A 17,213-nucleotide genomic window follows, 5' to 3' on the forward strand; every position below is an offset into this window, starting at 1 on the left:
TGAAAAAAAATCATCTGAAAAACATTTGTACAGTAAAATGTATAATGAAGCTTTGACAACCAGATTGTGCTAGCAGCAAATTTTTTTTAAGCAGCTTTATGCAGTGGTGATGAGGTGGCCTCGAATATCCTATAAATGGAGAGTTATTAGTGAAATAAGCACGGTCTTTCTTTAGGCCGAGGTGGACTGTAAACTTTGCAGCAAGTATAACTCTTATCTTCCGGCCACTTACTATTTAAATATCTGAAATATCCCATTTGGAAAGAAAAACATCTATACATAACATACATGAAGAGATGCTAAGCTAACAGCGGTATTTTAGCACATTTGATGACGGGGAAAGGATTTTCAGGTGAATTTTAACTGGTCTATTCTTGCCCTTAGTATCTACTTCAAATTGAAGTCTACAAACAAAGCAGTTCCTTTGGGAGGTTTTTAGTTTGAGTTTTAGCATGTATGTGTGTGTATATGTGTGTGTATGTGTGTGCGTTGGAATTTCCTATCTGCCTGGATATATTAGCAGGGTTTGAATGTAGTTTTGGCCTTTGGCCATTAGACTTCTATTAAAATTCATTAATAGTCACATGACCAACCTAGAGTTGATTGAGAACCGCCAATATACTTAATGGGCATGACATCCATTTCAAACATCTCAACACTTTAATGAAAGATAAGCCCTTTGTTTCAAGAAAAAGGGGTTTATAACTAAATATCTAACAAGTAATTGACACTAAAATATGAACTTTGTCTTATTTAGTTACTGTTACAGCTGTAAAATTTCAGGCAGAGCCATAAATAACATTGTACAAAGTGTAGCACTTGTGATTAAACCTTGCCTGTCAAATTCTGAAGCCTTCAGCCATTACTTCTGTGAATACTTTTGCCCTGGGATTTGGGTTTTTCTGTTCCGGTGTTGTGTCTGTTGCCGGCAATGGACACACCATATCTGCTGCTGGCCCAAGGAACTTTGTTAATTTTTCTTTCCAAATTAAGCATTATATGTGCTAGTCAGTGTATAGTAAAGCACTTCTCTTTTTTATTATTAAAAAGCTGGCATTAGACTTGCATTATAAATACCTCTCTAGAAACTTTATACTCCTTCTTTTCCTTTCAACAGGTGTTGCCCTTAAATCTTATCTTTTGGCCTTGAAAGTTTATAGCTGTTGTTTTCATTTGTTGGTTCTTTTGTTTGTTTTGTTTTGTTTCACTTTAGTTGTGTAGTACCTGCCCATTAATATTTTTGCTTTGATTCTAGCAATGTATATGTATCTGTATAAAAAAATAAAATAATGAAAGCAGCCTAAAAATAGGATGCACCAATAGCATGTGGTTCCAAGCAAGTTGTGATTTTTTATTTTGAGACAGTGTTCCACTGGAAGGGAGGGAAGGGCTCACAATCACAGACTCTCAGAGCAGGGTTACGTAAGGAGCCATATTCACGTACCAAGCCTCCTTTCTAGCCAGGTTTGTTCATTTGTTTGAAAGTTGGGTGAGAATGTTAGTTATCCTTTTTAACTATCCAACAGGCAGGCAATAGAAGGATTCCTACTAGTGCAAGGTAAGTGGTTAGAATGTGTGGAGGGGCCTCCCCTGCCCCCATTCTTCCTCTACCACTTTAGTCCTGCAGCTGGGTAAAGCCACTACCGTGTAGAAATTCCCACGTACGCGGTCTCTACCTCTGGACACACCAGCTCCTGCTTCCACCACTCCATAGTTAAGCAAGTGATAAGAAGTATCCAGTGGGGTAGATTATTTATTTTACAGGATGCCTAATGTGAAATAAAGGTATTCTTTTTACTTTTCTCTTACAGAGAGCAAAAGGTCATTGTTACCAGAGTAAAGACTGAGTACAAGTTAGCATAGGTCCCACTGACATGGGTTATGATACCACTTTTGCTGCCTGTTAATTTACCGAACTTGAATTAAGTGTTTGTGAACTTGATAGTGAATGTCTGCCTTCTAACCTTTTATTCTGATTAAGCCAGTTTACTGTTTCATCTACAAAGAGTGCAATCCAAGCAGCTGAACTTACAAATTATTATGCAGACAGGTTAATTATGGGCAATTAAATGTTGGACAGTTCAAAACCAATTCTGCTGCTTGATGATTAGATTTAGTCCCTCATAGAGTCTTGAGCTCACTGAAATACTAAGTGAACATGCTTTGAAGAAGTTAAAAAAAAATGTAAAAGAAAGTAAATGTCCTGTATCCAAAGATTTGATTCAGTCATTAGGAACTGGACAGAGTATAGGAAAGCAGCAGTTCATCTAGAATTTCAAACATCTTGGATCCTCAGAGTACTAACCGTGGATCTAGATCCATCCGTAGCTGCCATTTAATAGAGTCCTTTAATACTTCGAACCTTTTTTGAAATACAGGTGGACTCCCAGTGTCATACTGCACAGTCTAGCACGTGTATTAAGGGGAGATGTAGTTTAGTGCGCAGAATATTTAGTTCACATTTCTGTAAAAGTTTGAAAAGTAGCCAAATTTTCACAAAGCAGAAGCTTTGAATTAAAATATATGAAAGGAACTCAGACTGAAAATACACATTTCGGTTTTGTAGACTTGTGTCGATGAAATAGGGTGTAGTGTAAAACATTTTTCATTGTTGGCACATTATTAGAGAATGATGGCAGAGAGCTTTTCAAGAGTTTATTAGATAACATGAAGGTTGGGTTTCCTTGACATTTGTTTTTCCAGTTGGTCAAGGTTGCATATGCAGATAATAAAGAGGAGTTTTGTTTAGAATAAATTCATGTCTACTGATAGTCTTTTTTTTTTTTTTAATATGACCTGCCAAAGAACCAAGGACTTAGAATGCTAAAGAAGTTGAAAAAAACATTTTTAAACAAACAAATTTTGAAAGGATATTCCAAACTCCAGTTTTCACATTTTGGTTGATAGAGCCCATACCATAGTATGCATCTGAGCAAAGTATATATACTAAGAAAAATGTAGGCGTGTACTTGCTTGTAAAATGGTGGGAAAATGTTGGGAGTTTTTAAATGGGATTGATGGAATTTACTTTGTCACAAAGAATGCCTTTTTAGCTTATGTTTGTGGGGATGAGCAATGTTAACCATGCGCTAGTTCTACCATATGACTGGAAGGGACCCAAGGAATCTTTTAGTTGAATATTCAGAAAAAGTTGTGAACTCTGCCCTTCACCAACACAGTGAAACAGGTCCGGAATTGCTTCACAGCTGTAGAACAAGTATTCACAGACCCAGATCTTTTTTAAAAAATAGAACATACATATATGTATGTATATATATATATAAATTAATATGTGTATACATACTTTAGATGTTAGCAATTAAAAATGAATCCTTTGAAATCACTGACATCGCAAAAAGACATAAGACAAATAATTGTGACTGATGTGAAATTATGAACATTTTTTTTTAATTTTTTTAAGATTTTTTATTTATTTATTTGACAGAGAGAGATCACAAGTAGGCAGAGAGGCAGGCAGAGGAGGAAGCAGGCTCCCTGCTAAGCAGAGAGTCCGATGCGGGGCTCGATCCCAGGACCCCGAGATCATGACCTGAGCCGAAGGCAGAGGCTTTAACCCACTGAGCCACCCAGGCGCCCCAATTATGAACATTTAATTACAGAAAGTCTAGAAGAAAATAGTGAAGTTCCTCTTCTTGGTTTGATACTCTAAGAAAATATTCCTGATTCTCTAAGAAGTAAGAATGCCAAGACTGCATATCTGCTATAATCTACCTAGTCCCCTGCTTAATATTATTAGACCTTCTTAGAATAAAATCCATTCCTATTTTATCCACCATTCCCAGTGTGTACCTGTAAACCTACTTTGCAAGTGGCAGTTTAGCTGCTGATTGTCTTATTTTTATACCAATCCGAAAAGACAAGGCCCTTTGCTATCAGTGTATTAAACTGGGTTATTGTGTTATGTGTACATGTAATAATTTGTTTTCAAGATATTTCACTTCAACTTAAGTATCATTTATCATTTTTTCAGTGCCAAGAATTGCTAAGTAATTATGTAATGTACATCGAAGAAGAGTCATTCCCTAGCAAGCAAGCAGTCTTCATAAGCCAAACTGTAGTGTGCTTGGTATAGAACCACTTTAGATTATACACTCAAGGCTTCTTTTGTACGTATAAACCCTCTCAGAAATTGATTAGAATAGGACCCCAGTAGTGGATATTTTTCCCCTCATTTTGGTCATGTGAGCTCAACTTTTTTTTTCATTTTATATTTTTACAATTTCATTCTGCGAAATGCTGCAAACCCAGTTCTGGCACATGGTGATTTCAGTTAATGAAAATGTTATTTTTATTTTAGTAACTTTTAAGATATATCCTATGCATAAGTTATATGAGAGGGCATAACAAATTATTAGATGAATAGAAATTTATTAATTAAGCTCCTTAGACATTTTGAATGAGAAAAAACATTTAAAGGAACTACATTTTTGTTTTTTGCCAAACCGGTACAAGCTAGTAAATGCACTAAGTACTGAGTGACCTGCCTTGTTCATTTTGCCACTGGATGATGTAAGTTAAGAATGGAATTGTTAACCCTAATTATATATTTTCTTGACTTTCATCACTTTCTAAAGAAATCTAATTTAAGTGTTTGGGGTTTTGTTTGACCTGTATTTATTGAGTTCTGGTCATAGACCAGGAGCTGCATGTCATGCTTATGGATGGCCAGAACACAGTCATTGGGATACTTAATGGCTCAAGACCTTCTGAATCATTTAACTTATTTTGTATGTTGCAAAAAAAAAAAAAGTTTATTTTGCTTGAGAGTCACATTTTTTATATAACTGTACAGCTTCTAAGGGTTGGGAGGTGGAAAAATACCCTAAAATAGGTTGTAGATTTTTACAATTGTGTTTATGCTAGAACATCTACAGGTGCATATGTAATTAAACCTAAAATTGTTTAAAAATCTGTGCCATGGTCTTTTTCATTTTCCTAACCTTTAGCAGAGTTGGTGCATGTCAATATTGCTATGTGGACAAGCCTTGGAATTAGGCTAATAACCCTTGTCTCCAGAGCTTTAAGATCATTGCATGAAAATTATACACAGACACGTATATACACACACATACGCACACATGTGCACACATGGATCTAGTTTATATTATTGTAAATGAATTTTCAATTTCGGAACAGCTATAATAGCCTGAAGTTGGCAGTTAACAGCATATTATAGTGTGCAATTTTCGTGATGCCTAAGTAGGGTATTCTCAATGTTGGTCTGGTATTTTGTTCTCTTAGGGAAGTAGTTTCTTGATAAATATCTGAATTGTAGCTTGCCCAAACCTGCCGGGGAGGTTTTGGATATACCTTGAAAGGGAGTGTCCCATGCGGGGATAGGCGGGGTGGGTTGGGGCAGAGCTTGGCTTCTTTTCAGTCTGTAAAAGAAGGGGAAAACTAGAATTACTTGATTTGGTTCTTGTTATTCAGTAGACTTAATGCCACAGGAATATTTTTCTGCTGGAAGGGATATCAGATTCAAATCCCAATTCTCCCCACATTTGATGAAAAGTATCTTTAAAGCTTGTAGTGTTGCTGATTCTAGCAGTCTTTTACATGGCACGTTTCACCGTGACTTATATTAAGACACCAGTATGTTTGCTGTCTGATAATTTTACCATTCTAACTCCTCATCTATATAGCACAAGTGTATCCTTATAAAGAATTAATTCATCTAAGTGTGTCAAAATTTCTATCTAAACTACCTTAATCTATTGTCAGCTAATGTGGGATTGTCCGTTTCTTTGCTAGCTTCATCCATTCAGAGGAGAAGCCTGGGAATCATGAATTTCCAGGTGAAGAAGACAAATTGCAGATAAGAATTTGTGAATGGTATATGTTAAATTTCATTTTGATTTTAAAGTAATAGTAGCTGAGATTCAGGGAGTATTTGGTCAAAATGCCTCTTGGATTTTCAGACATGCTTATATGAAATGCTTTATTTTCCTATGCATAAAAAAATTATTGCTGGAATAGGGTCTCAGAATGCTTTATTTTATTTCTAGGAGATGAGAGCTAAAGCAGAAGCTCCAAGATTGGCATAAAACTGTGGAGGTAATCAGGAACGCGCTGTTAGTCAAACAGGGGAAGCTGGAGTGCTCTCTGCCACATATAATGTACTGCATGTGTGTGTGTGTGTTGGGGGGGAGATTTGAAAACTGGAAATGTGATTCCAATAATGCACAAAGTAAATTTTGTGCATAGAAAATATGGGAATTCCTGGTAGCTTAAAGCTTCAGGGGTTAACTGCAGTGTATGAACACCTAGTGTGTTAGAATTGCAGTGCATACTTGTTTAAATATAATATTCCTTGTAAGTGACAACCAAAATATGTTGTGGCTGGTGCCAATATTTTTTGTTAATGAAATGTTCAATGTTTCACTACAGTCTGATCAGAACTCTTGGTGTTATAAGCCAGGCCTAAAGCTATTTTATAGCTATTGGCCTAATTGTGTAACTTTTTTCTTTCAAAATGTTTTATTATAATACTTCTGTCATTTCTTTCACTTAATATATGTCAATTGTCATAATAAAAAATTTAAATAATTTGATGTAGTTAGCATCATGTGTTTGCAAACTTAGTTTATTTCAAACTTCATGGCACAGAGAAGGCTAAGAATTTTCAGCAATAGTTGATGAAGCCTGAAAATTTTGTCATCTAAGGGGAAAATGAATTGTTCTCTACTGTCTAGAAAGTAAATTTGTGGTGGCACCTGGGTGGCTCAGTGGGTTAAGCCTCTGCTTTCAACTCAGGTCATGATCTCAGGGTCCTGGGATCGAGCCCCGCATCAGGCTCCCTGCTGAGCAGAGAACCTGCTTCCCGCTCTCTCTGCCTGCCTCTCTGCCTACTTGTGATCTGTCAAATAAATGAAGTCTTTAAAAAAAAAAAAAAAAAAGTAAGTAAATTTGCAAGTGTATCGATTTGCCCAAAGTTACTTTTAAGGCTGTATGCCAGCTAGGTGAATTATAGGTATTAGAAGTCTATCTGTTGAAAGATTTCTTTTAAGCTTCTAGAGAACCGACTCATTAAAGAGGCCTTGGACTTGTTTGTTCGGTGTGGGCCTGTGGGAGCACAGAACTAGACCAGAGGGCACACAAGCTGTAAGGCAAAAGCTTTTATTTATTCTATAGGAAACTTTTTCACAGAGTTCTGTAATAACAACTTTGGAAGTGAATTCTCACCAATAGGGGTTGTTTAGGTTTAGGCTGAACCGCTACTTGGCAGGAATGTAACAGATCAATACATTCGAAAAGTGATTGGACCAGATGACATTAAGGGGCACTTGCAAAAATCCTGAGTATGATTCTCATCTACAAATGCTTATATATTCTGGGGTATAGTAAGATTGACAGTGAGCTCACTCTCTCTCTCTTTTTAATGAACAAATTAGTGGAATTCATCAGTATTTGCAATTCTGATTTAAAACACTGATTAACTGCAATGCCTGGGTGGCTCAGTTGGGTTGGGTGACCGACTCTTGTTTTTTGCCTCAGATGATTTCAGGGTCGTAAGAGCCAGCCCCGCAAGGGGCTTCGTGCTCAGTGGGGCGACTGCTTGAGATTCTCTCTCCCCGAATCCCTCTGCCCCTCCCCCTGCTCATGCTCGTGTGCTCTCTTTCTCTCTAAAATAAATAAATTGGAGCGCCTGGCTGGCCCAGCATCTGATTCTTGATTTCAGCTCAGGGCATGATCTCAGGGTCGTGAGATCGAGGTGAGGTTGAGCCCCACGTGTCAGGCATCTGCTTCTCTCCTTCTCCTACCTTGCCCCCCCCCCACCCCTCCCTCTCTTTCTCTCAAGTAAATAAATAAATAAAATATTTTAAGAAAATACTGATTAACTGGGGCATCTGGCTGGCTCAGCAGGTGGAGCATGCAACTCTTTGATCTCAGGGTCATGAATTTGAGACCCACATTGGGCACAGAGATTACTTATAAAAATACTGATTAACTATTTAGGCAAAGTACTTCTTAAAGCAGAATTTCACTTAATGGACTGAAAGCTGATCTGTGCTGGTAAGAAACGACCAGCTACATTTTCTCAGTGGTTTATTTATCTTAAACAGAATGAGTTAAGTGGAGGTGACATTGCTGTGGCAGCCTTGAGTTTAAAAGAGTCTTTTCTGGAACTGAGTGAGTCCACAGAATGGCTGTCGTCCACATCTCTTTCAGATTATGAGACCAGAGGATGTAGAAGAATTCTTTTAAAAACTGAATTGGTGTACTATATGGGACCATGAGAAGAGCACAATTATAAAATCGGTTGGCTCAGTCAGTTAAGCATCTGCCTTTGGCTCAGGTCATGATCTCAGTGTCCTGGGATTGAGCCACATGTCAGGCCCTCTGCTCAGGAGGGATTCTGCTTCTCCCTCTTCCTCTGCCCCTCCCCCGTCCCCCACTGCTTTTGCTTGCTCTCTCTCTCTCTCTCAGATAAAATAAAATCTTTTGGAAAAAACTAACGAAAATATTCTACTGAAACTAAATTAAATGTTGGGTGAAATGAATGACTGTATCATTTTGACCCTTCAATGACTTTGCATGAGTTCCTTAAGGTCCTAAAAGTCTTCTTGTCCATTTCAGAGCTACTTTATCCACACTGGAGCACTCATCCTTCTCTCCAGCCTGTCTCCAAGAATGAGGTATCTCCTGTGTTTGTCACATCCCTTCTGTGTCCCCAATCTGGCCCCTTCCCCCTTGCCTCCTATACGTCTTCACATCTCAGTGATCTCATTTCGCTCTCTACCCCTCTATACTCTACTCCTTTCTGTACAAACCTCTATCCTGGAAAACAAAGTGTCACCCTGTCCTCCATTCAATCTGTCTCTCACATATTTCTTTTTTTTTTTTTTTTTAAAGATTTTATTTGTTCATGAGAGACAGCGAGAGAGAGAGGGGCAGGCTCCCCATGGAATAGGGAGCCCAATGCGGGACTCGATCCCAGCACCCTGGGACCATAATCCAAGGTGAAGGCAGACACTTAACAACTGAGCCACCCAGGCGCCCCTAAACAAGGAGGAATTTTGATACTAACTAGGGCTTAAGAGAAGCAAGCTGGCTCAATTTTGGAAAACTGGAAAGTTGGCTTCAGATTCAGACTGATCCAGAAGGCAGGGCTGGAGTTTTAACTGGGAGATGTTGTACGAAGAATCAGGACAGTGCCAAAGAGGCAAAAACCCACAACCAGAAAAGGCATATGAAAGGGGAAGAGAGGGCTAGGAAGCAGTCTTTGTGATGATTTTCCTCTCTGAGACACAGCCACTTCTAATAATCTAGATGTGCTTGCACAGTGGTTTCCAAAACAAAAGTTCTGATAAATTTCATTTAAAAACCTTCCTTCTTGGTTTTTAAATTGAGATATAATTCAGGTACCATAAAAGTCACCATTTAAAGATGTACAATTTAAAGGTCCTTAGTATATTCACAAGGTTGTCATCATCCCCAAAAGAAACCCAATATTATTGGCAGTCACTCACCATTGTCCCCTTCCCCTCAGACCCTGGCAACCATTAATCTACTTTCTGTCTATAAGGACTTGCCCATTCTGGACATTTTACATAAATGGAATCATACAAAATGTGGCTTTTTGTGTCTGACTTCTTTCATTTAGCATGTTTTCATGACTTCATGTTTTAGCATGAATCAGTACTGCAGTCCTTTTTATGGATGAATAATATTCTACTATGTTGTTTATTCATTCATTGGTTGGTGGATATTTGGATTATTTCCACTGTGGGGCTATTATGAATAAACATTTGAGTACAGGTTTTGCGTGGAAATATTTTAACCCACTGAGCCACCCAGGCACCCGAAATATTTTAAATTTTCTTAGGTACAAACCTAGGAATGGAATCGCTAGATCACATGGTAACTCTTGTTGCACATTTTCAGGAACTGCTAAACTGGTTTACGCAGCATCTGCGTTATTTTTACATTCCAACTGGCAATGCACGAGGGTTCCAATTTCTCCACATCAGTAATCCTTACTATTGTTGGTCTCTTTTTATTATAGCCATCCTAGTGGATATGAAGTGGTTTCTCATTGTGGTTTGACTTGCATTTCCCTGGAGATTAATGATATTGAGCATCTTCTCATGTGCTTATTGGCCCATTGTTTAACTTATTTTCAGAAACACATGTTCAGATCCTTTGCCCACTTTTTAATAGGATTATCTGTATTTTTATTGTTGAGTTACAAGTCCTTTATTTATTATGGATGCCAATACTTAACAAATATATAACTTGACTTGCAAATATTTTCTCCAATTCTTCAGATTTTCTTTTCACTTTTTTTTTTAAGATTTTATTTATTTATTAGACAGAGATCACAAGTAGGCAGAGAGGCAGGCAGAGAGAGAGGAAGGGAAGCAGGCTCCCTGCTGAGCAGAGAGCCCGATGCGGGGCTCAATTCCAGGACCCCGGGATCATGACCTGAGCCGAAGGCAGAGGCTTTAACCCACTGAGCCACCCAGGTGCCCCTCTTTTCGCTTTCTTGATGATGTCCTTTGACACAAAGAAGTTTTTAATTTTGATGAAGTCCAATTTGTTTTTTTTTTTTTCTGTTTGCTCTTGCTTTAGATGTCATCCCTACGAAACTGTTGCCTAATGCAATGTCACAAAGATTTATGTTTTATGATTTTTTCTAGGAGTTTTATAGGTTTAGCTCTTAAGTTTAGGTGACTGATTCATGCTAAGCTATTTTTGTGTATGGTGCAGGGAGAGGTCCAAATTCATTCTTTTCTGTGTGGTTATCTGGTTATAACAGCACCATTTATTGAAAAACTGTTCTTTCCCTCACTGAATTATCTTGGCATCTTTGCCAAAAATCAGTATACCAGAAATGTATGGGTTTACTTCTGGACTCTTAATTTTATTCCACTGATCTATGTATCTATCCTTATGCCAGTACTACACAATCTTGATTACCGTAGCTCTGTATTAAGTTTTGAAATCAGGAAGTGAGCCCTCCAATCTCTTTTTCTTTCTTTACAACATTATTTTGACAATTCGGGGTACCTTGAATCTCATATCAATTTCAGGTTCAGTTTGTCAATTTCTGTAAAAAAGAATTGGAATTTTATTTAAAAATAAAATTAAAAATAAATAAATAAAGTTCAGGGCGCCTGCGTGGTTCAGTGGGTTAAATGTCTGCCTTCGGCTCAGGTCATGATCTCACAGTCTGGGAATCGAGCTTCCTGCTTACTGGGAGTCTGCTTCTCCCTCTCCCTCTGCCTCTCTCCCTGGCTTATGCTTTCTCTCTCAAATAAATAAGTAAATCTTAATAGATAAATAAATAAATAAATAAATAAAGGTCTAGAATAGACTAATCTACAGTGATAAAAAGATTAGTGGTTGATTCTGGGAGGAATAATTGCCCGGAAGAAAATGTGTTTTATGTATCAATAGGGTTGTATGTGTATTTGTCAAAACCGTACATTTAAGGACCATGCATCTCAGCATATAAAATAAACTTCATTAGCGATTTTTTTTTCAATGTGGGACTTGAATTCTCAATTCTGAGATCAAGACCTGAGCTGAAATCAAGAGTTGGACGCTTAACTGACTGAGAACCCAGACACCCCACTTCATCAGAAAATTCTTCAAAAAATCGAATCCTTATACAAATTTATGTTACAGCATTTCAGTTCATCATACACAACATACGCCTATTTCTTTTCACCTGGCTAATTCTAAATGATAATTATTTAAGATGCCACTCAGTTACCACCTCTTCCAAGAAGTCTGTCCTCACCCTTCAGATTGAATTAGGTGCTCCTGTATGATGCCGCATATTCTATGTTATACTGCTTAATGAACTATACTGTAATTGTTTTTCCAGCTACTCTTTCATAGGCAAGGGCTATCTGCTCTCAATCCTCAATCTCTAGCAAAATGCCTTACATTTAAGTCATTTAAAAATAATAACAAATCTCACTTGTCACTCACCTAATCACAGGAAGTAAGCATTATTGTTCCCATTTTACAGAGAGAAAACTGAGCCTCATAGATTAAGTATTTTTCTAAGACTCTAAGTCAGTATTCTTTCTACTACGCTTCTTTTAATTCAGAGGTAGAGGTAATAACCAAACTCAGTTTACATGCTAAGTAAGCACTCAGCCTCACTGTTTTGTGGGTCATTCCAATGAGCCATTTCAGGCTTCTGTCTGAACACCATAACAGCAGAGAAGGCCAATTCTCTTAAGTCCTAGAGTTTCTCCTATTATTAGTCCTTTTTTTTTTTTTTAAGATTTATTTATTTGAGAGAGAGAGAGCATGAGCAGGGGGAAGGGCAGAGGGAGAAGCAGGTTCCCTGCTGAGCAGAGAGTACGTGGGGCTTGATCTCAGGACCCCAGGATCATGAACTGAGTTGAAGGGGGACACTTAAACAACTGTTGCCCAGGTGCCCTATTATTAGCCTTTTTAAATAGAGTTTTTCTTTATTGATAAATTTATATATGCTTATTATAGTAAACAGACAGTAAGAAAAATTAGTCACATCCCCACCACTCAGAAATAACCAGTCAATATGTTAATGCATTTCCCTTTAGTACTTTTTATTTGCAGATTAAAAAACTAGATCTTTCTGAACAAAGATCCTTCATAATAAAATTGACAGTTTATATAACCAAACAACGCATTCCATTATCTGTAAAAACCAGATGACCCAGGCTGCAGGAAGCTTTGAGAGCGAAGAGCATATTCTTTGCTCCTGGGTCAGCAGCAGCCCTGAGGGGACTTGGGAGGTTTTCAACAGAGAAAGGCAGTGGCAGCTGAGGAGGCAGCAGGAGGAGAGTCAGTATTTTCCTGGCCCTAGACCCTGAGAGGTTAGGCTTTGAAACTTCTTATTTCCTAAATTTCTACTTCTGGTCACGGGATCTCTGCTGCCGTATGTTGTTACACAAGCTGCTTTCTTCAGTTTAGGTCACTTGCTCATTCAGACTCTGAAAGAATCAGTGTCTGCTGATGTGGTGACATTCTGCCCTCTGTGATTTCTACTAGTTATACATTTAAGAGGGACCTCAGTGGTTTGTTAAAATAAGGGTATTGCTGTCTGAACTCACCTTCTGGGCCTATTTCAAGATTCACCATCTTCCCTGATAATCCTTGCTCTGCAATTCAAGGACGAAGGAGGAACCTGAAATGACCCTCACAACCTTAATGTTAACCTTCTCCTGAAAACCTTGTACACAGTGGGGGACTATGCTGGCTGGCACCTGGTGTGCAAGCAGTAAGAGCTCTGAAACATCAAGTGGATTAATCTCTCAAATCCATATGCTTGAAAAATCAACAGGTTAGGAGCAATTCCTTTTAAAGTTAAAACCCAATGATAGGTGTCACATCAAATGTAAAGACCTAGACTAGCACAGAATACAAAATCACGATTTTATTTTCTCACTTCATGATTGTTATTTTTTCTGTATTCTTTCCTCCTGATTCATGCTTTTCCATCTATTTTATTTCACTTGTTTATTCATATGCATCACGCATTACCTTATAAAAGTTAACTTTTGCTCACACTGTCCAGGTATGTTAACAGAGACCTCAAATCCTTAAATTCAGGAACATCACCATAGCATACATGGTACCCACTCCTCCAACCACTCCCTCTCCACAAGAAAAGAAACAACACAGTCTAGTTTTTTGTGCCTTTTTTTTTTTTTTTTTTTTTGAGAGAAAGAGTGAGCACTTGCATGCAATGGGAGGGGTAGTTGGTGGGGAGAAGTGGAGAAAGATGGAGAGAATCTTAAGCAGGTTCCACATTCAGCATGGAGGCCAACATGGAATCATGACGTGAGCCAAAATCTAGAGTCAGACACTTAACCAACTGAACCACCAAGGTGCCCCTTGCGAACTATGGTTTCGTGACAGTGGAAATGTACCTCAAGTCATGGTAAGAGGCAGAAAAGCTGCTAAGTTGAGTTCAAGGGCAGGGCAGTTGGCCAGGCTTATTCATCACTGCACCATTATTTTAGCAAAATGCTACAGATTTGAGGGATAATTTGTGGCAAGTCATTCACCAAGGGCTTGCTATATACATGGCCCCTCCCAGACCATCTTGGCCTACTTTCCAGCCCCATCATGCTGTCATATGCCACAGATTCTTGCAATTCCTCAAACACTGTGTGGTCCTTCCTATCTCTGTGCAACAAAATGGAATTACCTCCACTTGTACTTTTATCTTTAAACTCCTCATCCTCAAGTCCCAGCTCAAATGTCACATTCTCCTAGTTCTCTAGGTTCTCATGCAGAGCAATCCCTTGGCACTTGGAGCGGCCTTCAATACAGCATTTACCAAATATTATAATTCTTGTACCTCTTCCCCAAAGACAATGAGGTCTCTGAGTTCAGTGAACCAAGACCGGTTTGGAGGCTCTTAGAGTGGTTTAATAGACAGAGGACCTGAGTGGGCAACAGTGGAGGAGTGAGGAGTCAGATTCATGAGACGGTAGTTAAGAAGTGATGGGACCTGGTTGACCGGAGGCAGTAGAATATAGTGGTTAAAGGGTGTAGGCTTTGCTGCCCAACAGCACAGATTCTACATCAAGCTCTGCCACTGAGTAGGTATGGACCTTGGGCAAGTTACTTCGTCCTGATTTTTTTTTTTTTTTTAATCTGTAAAACAGGAATCATGACAGCATTTATTTCCTAGGGTTGCTATGAAGATTGATACACATAAAATGCTTAGAACAGTGAGTGCCTAGCATATAGTAAGCCCTCCATAAATGTTAGTTGTTTTTTTAATTATTATTATTACTGAATATGAAGAGTGAGGGAGAAGAAGGAAATAATAAATTCCAGGTTTCTGACTTGAGCAACTAAACAGAGGTGGTATTTTTCCATAGAATGGGCACTGAAGAAATAGCAGAATTGAGTGAGAAGATGGCAAATTCAGATTTTTATTAAGACTATTTCTCAGAGTAGTTTTAAGTTCACAGCAAAACTGAGGGGATGATACACAGATCTCCCATATACTCCTGCCCCCAGTCATGCACAGCCTCCCTCGTTATCAACATTCCCCACCAGAGCTGTACATTTGTTGCAACCAATGAACCTACCTTGAGACACATCATTATCACCCAAAGTCCACGGTTTACAAGTTCAATTTTTGATAAGCTGAATGAGAAGTGTCTGTGGAACTGCCAAGTACAGAAGTCTAGCAGGCTGCTGGATGTAAAAGTCTGTAGTTCACAAGAGAGTTCTGGGATGGAGATACAAATCTGGGAGTCCCTGCACAGCATTATTGAAATTATGGGCATGGACAAACTTGCCAAGTCAAGCGTATAAGGAGAAGCACAATGACTCAACACTATTCAAGGCTCACTTCTCTTTAGCTAATTGGTTGTTGCTAGGTTTACCCCAAAACTTAGTGACTTAAAATAACAAATATTATCTCACAGTTTCTGTGGATCACAAATCTGGGCCATTTAGCTGGTACATCTGTCTCAAATTCTCTCCCAAACCTGTAGTGAGTCAAGGAGGCAGCCAGGGCTGTAGGCATTTCATTGCATATAATGCTACAAGGCTCATTAAAAAAGAAAAAGAAAAATCCAGGAGATCCTATTTGTGGCCACACTCTGTAACTTCCAAGGCGAGGTTAGAAGAGCAGCTTCTATCAGTCTCTCTTTTGGGATGCTCACCTTTAAAACCCAGCTGCCAGGGCGCCTGGGTGGCTGTTATTAAGCATCTTCTTTCCGCTCAGGTCATGATCCCAGGGTCATGTGGGATGTGGGACTGAGCCCCACATCAGGTTCCCTGATCAGTAGGAAACCTGATTCCCCCCTCTCCCACTCCCCCTGTTTGTGTTCCCTCTCTTGCTGTCTGTCAAATCAAGTCTTTAAAAAAAACACACATACATACATGCACACAAACAAAAAACACAGCTACTAAGCTGTGTGGAAGCTCAGGCTACAAAGAGAGGCCATGGAAAGGTATTCCAGCTAATAGCTCCCACTGAGGTCCTCGTTGTCAGCCACAGCGTATTAGATGTCAGTAAGGAAGACTGGGAATCTCAGGGTGTATCTAGTCCTGATACAAAGTTTTCACCAGTCTTCTTCTTTCAACTCTAATCACTCATCTTCAAGAGTCTTAAGAGGACTATTAAAAGTATGATCCTAGTAAGAACGGACGTACAGGAAGTTTAATTCTTACTATCACCAAAAGGCAGGAACATCCTTATACCTCTCTGCTAACTAGTTGTAAAGGTGGTGGTTTATAGTGAAAACACTGAACTTGACATAAAAAGGAAGGAATTTAATTTCTAAAGTACTAGTAATGTAGCCTGCAGGAAATCACCTACTTTCTCTGATCTTCAGTTTTCTTATCTGTACAGTGGGCATAATAACAGCCCCCATGCCTACCTTACAGAATTATTACAAAGATCAAAGGAGACAATGGATGAGAAAAATTCTTTTGAAAAGTAAAACACTATACATAAGTGAGACCTGTTAGGCCTAGTGCTTCTGTTACTCATTACGATATATACAGGAGGCAAAGGAACAAATCCTGCCCTGCTTTAAATTCTTACTGATACGCCTGTTTGCTTTGACATACATTTGCTTAAATGCCTCCTCTGAGCCTGTCACTGTAACAGGTGAAGAGCTCTTTGTCATAGCTATCTCTTTTCTTCAGTTATAAACTTGAATAAAATGTTTCACCATTAGACTAGCACTTTTTTTCAAAGACACTATGAAAACTATGTCAAATTGATATGAAATTATCATACAGGTCTTAGCCAATTTTCTCTCTGCATGATTTAGGGGATTCCATTTCTGAACAAAGCATTGACTGCTTTTCTAAATAGCCAACCACATGTAGCTGTCCCATGGAATCCTGAAACTCTCCATTTCCTGTATTAGATTGTTAGCTCCTCTCAAAGCTTACTCCTCCTCCTGAATTCTCCATCTTGGAGATATGAGCCAGCATCCACGCAATCACTTTGCCTGGGAATCATCCTTGACTTCTCTCTCTTCATCCATCCTCATGTGCATTTTCACTACTTTCTTTCTCTCAGTCTCTCTCCAGATTTTGAGGATTTTACCTTTGTAATAGCTCCAGACTCTTCTGTTTCCATTCTCACTGCCACTGTCTCACCTATACTGTGGCAACAACTTTCTAATACTCTCCCAGCTCAGCGTGCCCTTCCTCCAGTATCGCTACCAACAAACGAAGTCTAGTTAAAAAAACAAAAAACAAAACCA

The sequence above is a fragment of the Enhydra lutris genome, unplaced genomic scaffold, assembly GCF_002288905.1.
Source record: "Enhydra lutris kenyoni isolate GAN:26980312 unplaced genomic scaffold, ASM228890v2 scaffoldscaffold37, whole genome shotgun sequence".
NCBI lineage: Eukaryota > Metazoa > Chordata > Mammalia > Carnivora > Mustelidae > Enhydra > Enhydra lutris.